We start from the raw sequence: 14,693 nt of genomic DNA, 5'->3' as shown, positions 1-14,693 counted from the left end.
TTCAAATAAACATCTAAATATTTTCTCCCAACTCCTGACTTTAGAATTCTTAGAGACACTTTCTGTGTCTACATACTTCATCCACATTATTAAGTTCTTCGGTGACTTCTTCCTGATCCTCAAGTATATACACTCTGTGAGTTGTTGTGATTATACACATATAACTTTCACCTGGGTCACACTGGATGAGCTTTTTGACACTCAATACTTAACTGGGAGAACAGTATTCTGATTTATTCCAGGACTCTGTTTGTATTCAAGTTTGAATTTATTTAATTTCTTGCCTGTATTAATAAAAATATGTTTTTGTTTGTTTTTAAATCTATAATGCTTCCAGACTCCAGCATGCTAGCATCAATCTAGAGCAGTGGTTCCCAACCCTTTTTATACTATAGACCAGCTGCCTCCCTCCTGGGGCTGCCCCACCATCCAGCTTTAACCCCACACGTGACTGCTGGTGGCGGAAGCCACTTGCCCGGGTGGACAGATGTGGGTCCAAGCCAGGGCAGGCAGGTGGGAGCCCACAGCCAAGGGCAGGCAGGGAGCAGCAGCCTGGCAGCCAGCCCTTCCTGGCCCGGTACTAGACCACAGCCCAGTGGTCGGGAACCTCTGATCTAGAGCAATGATTTTCAGCCGGGGTGCTGAGAGATCCTTTTACAGATGCCAGGGGTTGTCATACAGTATTAGCACTGTTCTTTGCAAACACTGACATATGTAGCACAAGATAAACCCAGAGATTTCAAATAGGTATCCATAGTGTCAAAAACATTCTGACCAGCTGCGGGCTTTCTGAGCTCTTTGTAACAGAAGAGTAGGTCTACTTGGGAGCCATTATCAGTTTTTGCAAAGGGGAGTGGGAGCAGTGCAACCCACACCCGGATTTCCTTCTTTCCACCACCTCACCCAGCACCAGGATGGGGATTCAAAAGCCAATGGGTTTTTCAAACTTAGATGCAAATCCTACACACAGCAATGATCTAAGCAAACTTAGATGCAAATCCTACACGCAGCAATGATCTTGTTGTTACATTAGATCTCAGGAAAAACTTCTTTACTGCTAAAACAGTGTAACAGGCTGCCTGGGAAAGTTGAAGAATCGCCTTCACTGAAGTTTTCATTGCTGGATAAGCACTGGTAAAGGATGATTTAAGAGAAGGATCTGACCCATGGAACCGCTACATCCAGCCTCCCAGGCTAACAAAATTGGTAGGGCATAGCTAGAGTTTATGGCCTGCCATGGAACCTCGGCCCTCATGGACAAGTCTATCAGTGGCAGGAGGGCAAGCCAGGGCTGTATCAGCATAGCCCTTATTGGCCCTATGACTGCTGATCCCTCTGGCATTTGTCCTACCACTACCAGTTCCATCATTGATGCTGCCATCCCCTGCACTGCCACTGTCAGTCCCACTGTTCTGTGCCCCAGGCCAGATTCAGCCTGTGAAGGAGACCTGTGATCAGATCCATTGCAGAACAGAGGGTGAGTTTGACACCCCTGCTTTTGAAAAACCATTAACTCAGGAAGCTAGACCAGATTACCCTTGAGGTCCTTAAGGACCTTTGAGGATTATCTCTTGGGGAACTGGGTGCGGGAGTGGGAATTCTCTCTTTATAAGTCGATTTTTTTTCCTAGTTGAAAGATCAAAAATAAGAAGGGGAAATAAAAACATCTTTAAGCAGCCTTTGGGCAGTGAAGCTTTCAATCAGTTTCCCAAAAGAGAAGGTAGAAGCCTTGTGTTATTCTGTAGCTATTCTTACTTGACAAATTATGAGTAGTGTTGGCCATTTCTAAAGATACCCCAATCCAGCTGCAAACTATATTACAATACAGGCAGTCCTCGACATACAACATTTTGAGTTACAACGTTTCGCACTTACATCATTTATAAATTGACACCTTGTTTCAACTTTATGACGTCAGTTTTGACTTTACAACACTTGGATCTGATGCAATGCGATGCCACACCAGCAAACAAGTTCACTGCATCGCTCATCTCCCTGGAGAACATCTGTCCAAACTTCTTTAACTTTAACTTTAACTTCTTGGACACTTTCTTTAAGAAAGCAGACAAAACTCCAGAAAAAACCTGCAGCCAAAACTCCTGAGAAGACTCCAGCCAAGAACCCTTCAAAAGTCCAACCAAGAGCCCTTCAAAAAATCCAGCAAAGTCCTTCCAAATCAATATGATTGCTATTTACAGTATAAATACATTAATGTAGCTATATTACTAATCTATAATTGATCGAATACAAAATTCTGGGGTATTTTAAGTGAAAATAGGGTATCAGGCCTTGGTTCAGGAGCCAATCCCCCATTTATAACATAGTTTCTTATGAGAAAATTGGTTCTGAGTTGCAACATTTCGACTTAAGACATGGATTTCAGGAGCCAATTGTGTCAGAAGTCTGAGGACTGCCTGGATTAGGGCTTTTAAGATTGGTGGGAACTCTGGAGATTCTTCCCAGAACCTCATCTGGAATGGTCCCTATCAAAACAAATGCTGACAACTTGAGAACAGTGACCATCTTCTCTGTTTCAAAAGTCTCAGTTCAGTGTGTTTTAAATTTTGTATAGAAAGTGTTACAATACCCAGGATGAAATCAAAGCTGTGGATTTCCTGGAATTTGTCACTACCCTGTTATATTGTAATAGGTTAGGTTTTGTTCTTCACAGACAAATACACATGGAGATCAATAACATAAGGGGGAGGAAGGACAGGGGGGTAGTAACTGAAGCAGCAGCCCCAAGCGCTGCCTTTATGGGAGGGAGCAGGTGGATGCCAAAATACCTGCTTCAGCATTGAGTGACCATGCTACCACCATTGGCATAGCAGCAGCCAGCACTGCCCTGTGCATCACAGATGCTCCAGACAGAGCTGTCCTGCTACACCTCTGACAATGGAAATTGCCATGCTGAGAAGGTTAGTACTAGCCTCAGAAAAAAAACAAACCAGAATTTTTGAAAATTGGTAGTTCTTTCCAAGAAGTTAAATAAAATTGGCTGTCACATTTTTCTCCCTTAAAAATATTATAAACATGAATATCAGTTGTACATCAGTTAATTTTGAAATATACCTTCCTCCTAATGTATCTGTGCCCCTTTCCTCAATTACAGATGGTGTATCAATGACTATCTGATGTCCATATCTTGCAATGCAGAATTTTCCAGATGCCCACATGCTCCAGGAGCAGCCCATAATTTTCCTCTCTCTTATGTTGTTAGGAACTCTGAGCTGTGTGGGTTTTTCACACTAAGCAGTATTACACACTATGACCAGGTACAGAAGTTACACTTACTATACAGTAAGCATGCAGAAAGCACTCTACAGCCATAACCAAACAGATGGTCAGGGCACATACAGCACTGCAAAGATAGTAGATCCTGCTCTAAGATAATCTAAGATAAGGAGTAGCAACAGTAATAATACTTAAAACTACAAACTTAAAATAGATTATTAATATTCAATATTCAGCACTGAAGTGATAATGCATTAACAAATGGTACATCTGATAGACTCTGTATATTGTGGCTTTGTAAAAAGCGAACAACTGTAAACACATCTTGCATGGCTGGAGATACTTTTTCTTTAAAAAGTTGACATCAGTAATATATATGCATTTATGTGCCTATCATACAAGAACACATAGCAAATTCCCGTGGAACCTAGTTGCTTGCATTAAGATTAACTTAGCATGTGCTTATTTGTATTTACTGGATCCACTACCTACACAAAGCAAACTGAAAGCCCAAATGTAGTTCTAAAAACAGGGGTCAAAATATAGGCAAGGCAATGCAACATAATCGACTTGGTATTCTGATAAAACCTCCAGCCTGATCCAAAAAGCAGATTCAGAGTAATTTTCATGTTGCTAAATGCTAAACAATTATCCCACCCAGCCTAGACAAACACTGCAACATGTGAAAAAAAAAGCCTTTTTCAAATATTTTGCAGATTTCATAGATTTCATAGACATCAGGCCTGGAAGGGACCTCGAGAGATCATCGAGTCCAGCCCCCTGCCCAAAGGGCAGGAAGTCAGCTGGGGTCATAGGATCCCAGCAAGATAAGCATCCAATCTACTCTTGAAGGTGTTCAATGTAGGTGCTTGAACCACCTCCGATGGCAGACTGTTCCAGACCTTGGGGGCTTGGACAGTAAAGAAATTCTTCCTTATGTCCAGCCTGAAGCGGTCTTGCAGGATTTTGTGACCGTTCGGCCTCGTCATCCCTTGGGGCGCTCTGGTGAACAGACGTTCCCCCCGATCCTGGTGGTCACCCCTGATAAACTTATAGGTGGCCATCAGATCACCCCTGAGCCTGCGCTTTTCCAGGCTAAAGAGTCCCGTGGCTCTCAGCCTGTCATCGTAAGATCTGTTTTCCTGACCTCTGATCATGCGTGTGGCTCTCCTCTGGACTCTCTCAAGCTTCTCCACATCCTTTTTGAATTGTGGAGCCCAAAACTGGACGCAGTACTCCAGCTGCGGCCTCACCAAGGCCGAGTACAAGGGGAGAACGATGTCCCGGGATTTGCTCGAGAAGCATCTATGGATGCAAGCCAGGGTTTTGGTCACTTTACTAGCTGCAGCATCGCATTGCAGGCTCATGTTCATCTTGTGGTCAATGATGACCCCCAAGTCTTTTTCTTCTGTAGTGCTATCCAGATGTGAAATACTATTCAATAACTGTGTTTCCATTTGTAGACAAAGTGCCAGACAGGGCACCAGGGGTGCCTGTCAATGTGCAGGACATCTGCTCCAATGTGATGTAATAACAGAACATCAGAGCAGACTTAATTAATTGAGTCTGCTGGAGCATGATAATCAGCATACTTCAGCAGCCTCAGCATCTCATGTATTCAGTGTCCCCACACTTCAAATGGTAGTGGAGGCACCTTAACTAAAGCTCGTTGAATAAGCTTTAGTTAAAGTGCCTTTGCTGCCAGTTTGAAGTGCAGAACACCGAATACATGAGATGCTGAATACACCAGCAGGTTACCCCAGTGTGGTAGGTTACCCCAGTGTGGTAGGGGAGGCTGGGGCCAGCACAGCAGCTTTACCTGAGGTCCTAGGGGCCTCTGGGAGCTGCAGCCATGGCAGGAAGTCTGGCTGGCAGCTGGGGTGTGGCTCTGGCAGACCAGGCTCTGCTTTTGCCATAGTGTGTGCTGCCCCACCTTTTTTTCCATCACGGTTTTTTTTGACCCATGATCACGAGAGGCATTTTGATTAAAGCAGCTCTCCAGAGCTGCCTCCCACTCCATCCCCAACCCCTGGAGCACATGTAAAGATACCTGGAGAGGCTTGGATTCTAGTCACATCTCTCTGTGACTTAATTCACATCACTTTAACTGCTGATCTTCATATTGCCCACCTTTAAAATGGGAATATTAATATTATGCACTTCCTAAAAGTGTTATGATATCTTCAGATAGTCTACTGTTTAAGCCCCTTTCCTTCTATTGTCTTGTTATGGCCACTACAGTGCTTGATTTCATCTCAGGTTTGGAACTATTTGCTCCATGCAATATCTTTTTGTTAAAGTTCTACATAAAATAAAATTTACCCCTTCAAAAAAAATTATGGGGTAGTGGCTTAAAGTCGCACAATTTGGTTTTCATCAGGAATAGCCTAGTAAACAGTATTAATACTGTATTTGATTTAAAATGTCACTGAAGTTTTCATAGCGTTTGGTTACCTTTCCATGTACTGAGATCATCAAAGTTTCCTTTAAGAATGTCTTAGGAAAGACTTGCTGCTCTCATAACATTTTTACAACTGTCTTTCTAAAATCCACATGGGAATGAAGTATTGAAGAGAGCCCAAACCACATGCACATATAGTGTAGATTTATATTCTAAGATGTCCTATTAGATCCCATATAATAACCTAAGAGTTGGGCTCAGCATTTATTTAACAGAAATCCAAATTCCTGTCACTCAGTTCATCACTCTAAGCTATTTGCAGACACATGCTGTATCGTGTCATGAGAAATTAGGTGAACATTTAAAAGGGCAGAGGTGCTAGTCTCAATCCACATACAGGGTGTGTCCAGACAAGCATGGACATTTGGTTCCCCAGGGACAGGTAGCAGTGGCACAAGATGTGCTGCTGCTACCTGTCCCTGGGGTACACCCGTGCCACACACTATGGAGGTTACCTCAGTGGCATAGAGGAGGCTGGGGCCAGCACAGCAGCCTTACCTGAGGTCCTGGGGGCCTCCAGGAACTGCAGCCATAGGAGGAAGTCTGGGCAGCAGCTGGAGTGTGGCTCTGTCCAGCCAGGCTCCATTTTTGCCACAACGGAGGTGATATCCCAGAGTCAACCCCTTCTCCCCCCCGCACGCTGCAAGGTAGCAGGACAGGGAACACCTGCGTGTGCAGTGTGTGGTGCCACAGATGGTTCTGCAGCACCACATACTGCACGTCCTCACTCATCTGGATGCGGCCGTAGTGTCCACAGCTCAGAAATATTCACCATCACAATTGGCACCTTTCATACTGTTGGCCTGTCTTCTGAGATTAAGTGGACATAGAGACCAAGCTACTTTCCAGGCTTTTTACTGTTATATCCACACCACAGGACTGAAGCACGCCAGTGAAACACTGTGAGAAACCTGTAATTTTGCTGGTTTTGATATATATGTTCTGTGAATAAAATGCCTTCTTTTACAGACAGTTCTGCTTCTCTTTAAATAAAATGTATAAGTAAGTAAATACAAAGCACATTAATGAGTTAGCAGAAAAATATTTGCATTACCTGGAGAGTTTGGCTTCAAAAGTAAAAGGAGGTATTCTCAAAAAAAAAAGAGTAGTGCTCAGAAAGTTGTCTATCTCTTAGCATAAAGAAGTGCACTCCTTGTCTTATGAACCTTCAGTCCTCAAGGGTAGTATTAATATTTTCACTGAAGAAATATCTTTCCTCCAGGAAGGCAAGTCATATCTCAGTCAGTGACAAAGAAGCTTTCCACAGAAAAACAACTGGTAGCCCAGTCACAATAAAGGGTAGCAGAAAGAGGGCAAAGTTGCTCTATGATATTAATAAAGATTGCTGAGGAGGCCTGGTTCAACTAAAAACAATACTATACTAGACAGAGGCCTCACTTTAAATTTTGGTGCCCAGCATGGCCCAGGTACCAAAGTGGGGTGGTGGGGAGAGGGAGCAGGTGGAGACAGGGAAGATGTGGCACAGGCTGTGGCAATGGCTGCTGCTGCGTTGGTGCACACTCCCCGCAACATGGGCCGTGGTGGCAAATCGGTTCCCCAGGACCTGTCATTTAGTTCCCCCTCTGAATCAGCAGCTGGGACTGATGCTCTGGTCACACCCCATGCCCCCGCCCTGCCCATCCCCTATCCTCCTGCCAAGTAATGGTACTGATATTAAGAGTTGTATTTTTGGTCTGCTATCAAGCTACTATGTCCCCCTTGGCACCTCTGCCTCAGTTTTTCTGCTTAAATTGGACTTAACAAGATTTTCCTTTATAAAGCATTTTGAAATCTGTAGGAGAATAACCCGATGTCTTAAACAAGTCATCAGTCCTGCTAAAGAAGTCTCTAAACCTTTCAAGCAACATACTTATTTACAGTAGTATGTAGAAATTGTTGGAAACCCTCTTTCTAATGACAAAAAGGATAAGCCATTTCAGCATTACTGAAGACAATCTGAAGAAAACCTCAAATTATGGACTCTTCTATTGGAAAATATAATTAAAATATTCCTTGGAAACAGACTTTTATGATACAAACTTAACTGTGGGTTTTCAAATATCTTGCAATAGCTGTTGCTTCAGCCATGTTATGAGCTCCTCCTTGGGATCATCATTGCTAGCTGTGTACAGGAATTAGGTTTTCCCTGTCAGAGAAAATTAGGTTTTCCCTGTCAGGTTTCCCCTGTCAGAGTTGGGTCTTCCTGCAACTTCTGTCTTTGTTCCAGAGGATCTGTAATTCTGAAGAGTAACATAAATATGTAACAACGTAGAAACTGTCTTTGGGTACTTAGATGAAACCACCACCCAATTATTCTTTCTAATATCTCCTCTGTAGTCTGCCTAGCTGGCCATAGTTGCCCTTCTAAAAACAGCAATGCCACAAAGGATGCCTATGCACATGCAGCAAGGCTGCTCCGATGCACTGTAATTAAATGCACTGAAGCAGACTCAATTAAATGTATATTTAATTACCCTATTCCAGCAGACTCCAGCATCACGTAGATCAGCATCCCTGTGTTGGAAAATGGTGGTGTGGGCACTTTAACTAAAGCTCATTTGACAAGCTTTAGTTAAAGAGACCCTGCTGCCATTTTTTAGCATGGGGACATTGATACATGTGGCGCTCTGGGCACTTTAGAGAAGCTCTCAGAGCCACTCTATTTAAAGCCCCCCACCACAACCACCACCACCTCGCATCCCCCAGTGTCCCAAAGAGACCAAATATATGAGAGATGCAAAAAGGCACGACTGTACCAGTTGGTATGTAAGAAAAAAACCCTAGGACATGTTTAAACACCTGTATAGTTGCAATCAACAGTGCACTTCTACAGGTTCTTTCTGAGGCCGCTCTGCTCTGTGGTGCATTTTGCAACTTTTGCAATGTGGTCTGCTCTTTCTATCAAGAGAATAGATTTATCTGCCAGTGCTGAGAGGTATGGAAATTTATAAAGTATATAAACAATGTTTTTGATGGCCTTTTGGTCCTAAAAGTGTCACTTCTTATGTAACAATGCCAGGGTTAGATAGCATAGTAGGCAGTAAAATCAGACAAATTACCTTGAAACCAGTAAAACCTTAAGTGCTTCCCAAGGGAAAGATAAAATCATTAAAAGAATAGGAAAAAATCATCATACGAACAGAAAAAATACCCCACAAAAAGATCTTTAGTGGCAACTCCACTCCAACAAAGTATTCATTGTCAAGATTCCACAGCTGGGAAACATCTGGTAAATCTCAAAGCCTGAAAAAAAGAGCAGTGTGATTTGTCATATTGTAGATACCACATGTAGTTTAAATAAATGCCCCATTTTAAAGGGGCCCTCTACAGAAAATAAATAAATGCCATTCTAACATTTGAAACTATTTCTTGACGTTAAAAAGTATAACCACAAAGTTATCATCATCTTAGTTTAGCTTTATAGTTTCACATTTTCTAAACACTTGCTCTAATGTACTAGGTTTTGCAGCTTAGAATTTATGCAACATTAAAAGCTTACATTCCTTGGGTTTCATCTATTCCCTCTACCACAAAATGTTGATAATCATTTGAATGGCTTTCCTCTGAATTAATGTGTGATAGGATGGAGGATTTATAAAGGAGACAGTAATGGGCCTACTCCCTACTTACCTTGAGCTCCCATTGAAGTTATTTCAGTCTTAGTAATGGCTGCAGGACTTTTCCTCAAGTATTTTGTCTGACCAGCAGTGAAATGGTGGGGAATATGTAGCAAGGTGGAGATAACTAAATTTGATGCAGCCAGCTTTCTAGAAAGAATCAAATTGGGTGTTTAGTGCTTAGTCCACAAAAGGATAAGAGACCTACTGTTGTTTTTAGCTAAAAAATAAGGACCATATTTTAGCTTCAGTGATAAAGGCCTATAATTTTGGAGTTGACAAAAATTGCAGTCCTTGCTGTGATAATTTACTAAATACCAGCCCATCATAAGTGCATCATTTTAATTCAAGCCAAAGCACACATGCTGTCTTTGCCTGCTTCTGGAGTTTCCTTCTGACCTTTTCTTTAGATTAAGATCAGTCTCTAGCTTTACTTCCAGTTGTAGCCACATACCTAAAATGGCATATCCTGATGGAGAATGAATCACAAACTCAAAAATATTTACAGCTTGTCATTTCTTCTGTAGTAGTGTATATTTGTTTTCTCCTGGACCTGTTTCAACATCTGGGAACAAATTAAAGATGAACTTAGGTTCACATTTTGTTTAGAGTCATAAAGGTTCTTAATTTGGTTTTTTGACACGTGTTCACTGGAAACTCCTGGTAACCATGTTATAGTTGCACTGCATATGAAGTAAAAAGATGTGTCAGTCACAATACAGGGTATAACATGCTTGTTCCATTCTGCAGCTGTATGAAAATAAATTGATATAAGTCTTAAAGTAATTGGCTCTGGAGGCTTTAATTAACTAAATGTTGGTATTGAAGAGCTCATTTTTGGAAAAAATTTACCTTAATAAACTAATTTCAATTAATTTTTGGCAAGCATATTGATGTAAATGTGTATAGTGGAGCTGGCAGTTGAAACCCACTATTAGTGACCACCCAGCGGAATAGCCCTCTCCAACTCACCTACCACGTCTTTGATGTCAAAAGGAAAGGGGAAGGTCCAGTGATATAAAGTCTTTTTCTCTCTTATTGGGTGTACTCATGTGACAATGGGGCAATGACCTGGGGCTCCATCTCCCCTATACCCCATCCAGGCACCAACCATGATGTTGTTCAGGCAACTGTTGTCACTCAGCCTGAGCCCTGAGGTCTCTTGAATAAGCCCTTCCCTTGGATTCTCACAGCAAGTGTTATTTCATGAGAGTCAAGGAATAGAGTGCTGGCAAAACAGTCTTATGAAAATAATCCAGAATGTATAAAATAATTAAACACCCACTGTCAGGGTCTCCAGACATGAACTCAAAATTACAGCCCCTCTGGGCACTCACAAAATGGCAACCTATATCTCAATAAAGTCTTTAGCCATTGTCCTTGGTAGGGCTAAGCCCCTCCTGGCTATTGGAGTTGGAGAACTTGAGGTTTCATCCCTCCAGGGCTGACAGTAAGACTCATACCCTATGCCCCAAAGGACTGGCTTCCAAATTGCTTCCCTAACACCAAGTCATGCTCCCTGGCTTTACCCCTTGATCTCAGGTCCTGTTCTCTGATGTGACTTCTCAGTATGGGGTTTGCATACCCATCTCTCCAAGACCTCAAACCAGGCCTGTCAATTTTGCCCCACATTGGGCTTGTTCTCCCAGCTCTTCAGCCCTATGCCAGGCTCTCTATCCCAGGTCTTCAGTCCTGTCACCGTACCCAGCAGCCATCCCTTTTAAGCTTCCAGCACAGCATCGCTTTATGACATCAGCCAGAGTATACCCCTTTAAACTGAAAAGAGCAGAAGCTTATGAATCATCATGGCGGTGCTCCCATGCTGCCACCTCCTGGAGTGGGCAGTGTACCTCCAAGTAAGTTTCCCAGGCACTCAGCCTGTGTCAGGGCAGTTTTTATGAAACTTTCAGCCACAGTTATAGCTCCATGGCGCAGTGTCTCACTGCCACAATTTGTAAAAGAAAATATACCAAATGTATAACTGCAGTTCAAGTGGTGATACATTCAAATAGAAAAAAGTCAATTTTAATATAAATATATAAGCATATCTGTGCTAAACACTTGTCCTGTACTAACAAAATTAAGTGAGATGTTTCTTACTAAATTTTATGCATCTCTGAATTAATCTATAAGGTGCAAATCTGCCCTGACTTCTGTACTAATAAAAGGTTTATAAAATTTAAGCTTGTTTATTTTGGAGCATCACATCAGTGTTTGCACACACTAAGTTTTTGAACGAATTAAGCCTGGTCGCCGGCAAGTGCCACAGGAGACTGGAATGATCCAGGACTGCCCCCCTGGCTCGCCCCCCCTGCCTGTTGCCCAGCCAGCAAACGGCACAAGAAAAAAAACAAAGTGAAAGCAACTGGCTACAAAAAAGGTTGTGGTGCCATCTGGTGGACAAAGAGGCTCATTACATGTCTCTGAGTGCCTTTGTGTTTGCACGCAACAAATCCATGGATGCAATGCTTTAATTCCCGGCAAGCTGAATTAAACTACATCCAAGGAGTTTTAGTCTAATGCACCAGAAAGACTTTAAAAATGTCTGGAAAACATATTGTCTCTCCATAAGACTGCACTAAATATAAAATGGTTGCCTTTCTTGATGGGTTTTCACAAATGCAGCACACAATATTAAATAGCTAATTACATTTCTGTGTAAGGTCTTTTGTTATGTTTCAGAGTACACTGAAAACCTTATTGAAGTGGGTTCACAAAAGTGAGACAGTAACTGTACACCAACTTTGCTAACAAGCCATAATTTCCAAAACTTAATGGAATTCACCCATCCCTAATGAAAAGGCTTATTTTTACTGCAAGTTGTCAAAGGCTGCTCTGGAATTCATATTTCCAGAAGTACTGTAAAATGATGTATATACTTTCTCCTTTCAACCAGAGTTTAGTTCCGAGGGAGTATGAGGCAGCAAAGCTATTCTGCAGGCCTAACTCAGAGTGCCAAGAGCATAGAAATATTTGTCCATAAATGACCAGGTTTGCCCAGGAGATTCCTGAAACCAGAAGAACTATGTGTATCCATCTGAAATACTTGTTGGAATTCTTTAAAAAAATAAAAGAAAAAAGAAAGAAACATTGCTACTTCAGTACAAATCTAACATGTTTACTGCTACTATTTCAGTGTTTCAGACATATTAGGATTCCAGCTCCTACTTCCTGCATCAGATCTCTCACACTTTAGACAGTTTCCCTAGGTTTTGACTATGTGGCAAGTTTGAAGAGTGGTTTCTGAGGGGAGGGGAGTCCATGCCAAGGGGGGAAACAGATGCTGAAAGAACTGGAGCAGAACAGAACTGGACAAGAAGAGACATGGAAACAAAGGCAAAAAAGCAGTAATAGTAGATGCTGAAGCAGAAGGGAGAATGGGATGAAAAAGAATGATGGAAACAGGAAGCATATGACAGGATGAAGATTTAGAGCTAGAAATGTTGAGGAATATAAACAAGTGGGTATACTAGTGAAGAAAAAGAATGAAATGAAAAATGGACTATAGAGGGAAATAAACACCCAGAACTCTGGAACTTTGTAGTAAGTGCATCTCTGTAGCTTGGACTAACTAAGTAAATCTTCTTGCACAAGGTTTTCTTAGCAAAACCAGGACAATGTTTAGTGGCAGTTTGGGAATTTAAAGTTAATCCACCAGAACTAAAGATTAAGTTTGATTTAAGGCAAATAACCTTCCTCCCACCGTATTTTCATTGGCACGAAAAGCATCCTGGGACTAGTAGAAAATAAAGAGGAACCTCTCATATTCTATTCCTTCCTGTTGCACTGCCTCATTGTCTGACCTTGGGCAACTTGTTCAGTTAGTGCATCTGTAAAAGGTAGTCATACTTAAGGATCTTGTGAAAACAAACACTGAGAGTGCTTTGAAAATGAAGTGTGTGTGCTGGCAGGTAGGCCTGTGTGTGTACCTTGCCAGGATTGTGAACCCAAAAAAGTTTACTTTATTGACAGTCTGCAAACTTTTTACTGGTAATCAAACATTTTTACTGACATGTTTATACTGATAGATATATATATTACATAATGCAAATGTAACTCTTATGCCAGACCCTGCCTGCTTCCAGGCACCAGTTAAGTGGATTCAGTTCAAATTTAGGAGTTTAGCGTGATTGTGAATGTGATTCCTGGGTTGATCAAAATGACATGTGCAGTCCTGCTTCCTGTTCCTGTGTTTGTCTCACCTGCCACGACTTGATGGGAGTAAATAAAGGTAACACTAACAGGTGAAAGCTTCCAGATTTTAATGATGACTACAACATGTTGCTCTCCACACTGCCACTGGGTCTTGCAGCTGTCGTGGGTTTAGGCATCCAGTGGTACAGCAAAAATTGGCAAACTCAGTTACCATTTGCTAGAGTTTGGAAAAACCAGGACTGCAGTTCATCCCACCCTCCACTGTCAGGAAAGGGACAGCCGCTTGCTGTCTCACTGCCGCATACAGCTGTTTGTAATCCTCTCTCTTACCTCACCCCTCCCAGGGCTGAGGCAAGCTCTCAAATGAGATACAGTTGTCCGGGCCATTGCATCAGCAGCCAGCCCCTTTCCCATGACCTTTAAAGTCTCTTAATTTGACATTGGGTACCTGTCTTGGAGGTCTCCCTGATGACTTCGCTCCCAGTGTTCCCCTGGCACCACCGTCCTGAAGGGAAAACTTATCTTCTTTTCCCAGCCTGTGCCTCCGTGCAGGAAACTGCCTGTTGCCACTGGGCAGGAAGTCCTTAATTAGCAATCAACAAGTCTGCTACTCAGCTTCAGCAACGAGTTGCGGGTACTTAATGAGCAATTAACTTGTCTTGGGCAGCTCCATAATAGGGTCACCGGCTCCCTGTTACAGCAATCTACAGTAAACAAGCAAAAACATTTGGTTGCCAGTAAAGAGTCTGCAGTAAGAAAAATATTCTTAGTATGGCAAACCTGTTTGACTGCAGCAGGAGTTTTACACCCCTGAGAAGCTGCCTAGTCACCCCCAGACTCTAACCACACCCTACACTATGCTGCACCCCCAACTCCAACTGCTTAGAGTTATTATAGACAGCTCAATATTTTTTTATAGACTTTATGGACAGAATTTTTTAACCTGAATGTTGGCAATTCTACTCCATGTTCTTCTGCTCAAAAATGGGGGTGGAGGGGGGGAAATTGTTTAGTATTAGATTTCCCAAGAAAGCCTGGTCTCTTAACTATCAGTCCTGTCTTAAAGACACAGGAGGCTTGGCTAACTCAAATTCACAGACATCTCTGCTCTTAGTCTAAGTCCAGATTAAAAGTACCAAGTTACTAACGTAAGGTGGGGAGAAGGAAGAGCAATATTATCTCCAACCTTTATTAGACATGCTTTGTTTTCCTTAGTTGCTCTAAAA

The 14,693-nt window shown here is 42.2% G+C and overlaps 1 long non-coding RNA gene across 1 annotated transcript in view; it reads right to left on the bottom strand.

The window, feature by feature from the left end:
* The window catches only part of LOC149874245 (uncharacterized), a 66,851-nt gene extending 52,824 nt beyond the window's left edge, over positions 1-14,027 (bottom strand). Inside the window, exons 1-3 of the long non-coding RNA XR_016439911.1 lie at positions 13,916-14,027; positions 9,326-9,462; positions 8,755-8,938 (exon numbers count right to left, since the gene is read on the bottom strand). This is a non-coding gene — a long non-coding RNA (uncharacterized LOC149874245). The remainder of the gene's footprint in view (positions 1-8,754; positions 8,939-9,325; positions 9,463-13,915) is intronic.
* Positions 14,028-14,693: the final 666 nt, after the last annotated feature.

Source organism: Crocodylus siamensis, chromosome 1, assembly GCF_052110815.1.
Source record: "Crocodylus siamensis isolate JL-2025a chromosome 1, ASM5211081v1, whole genome shotgun sequence".
NCBI lineage: Eukaryota > Metazoa > Chordata > Crocodylia > Crocodylidae > Crocodylus > Crocodylus siamensis.
The sequence above is the reverse complement of the archived record's forward strand: the minus strand, read 5'-3'. Positions and strand labels throughout refer to the sequence as shown.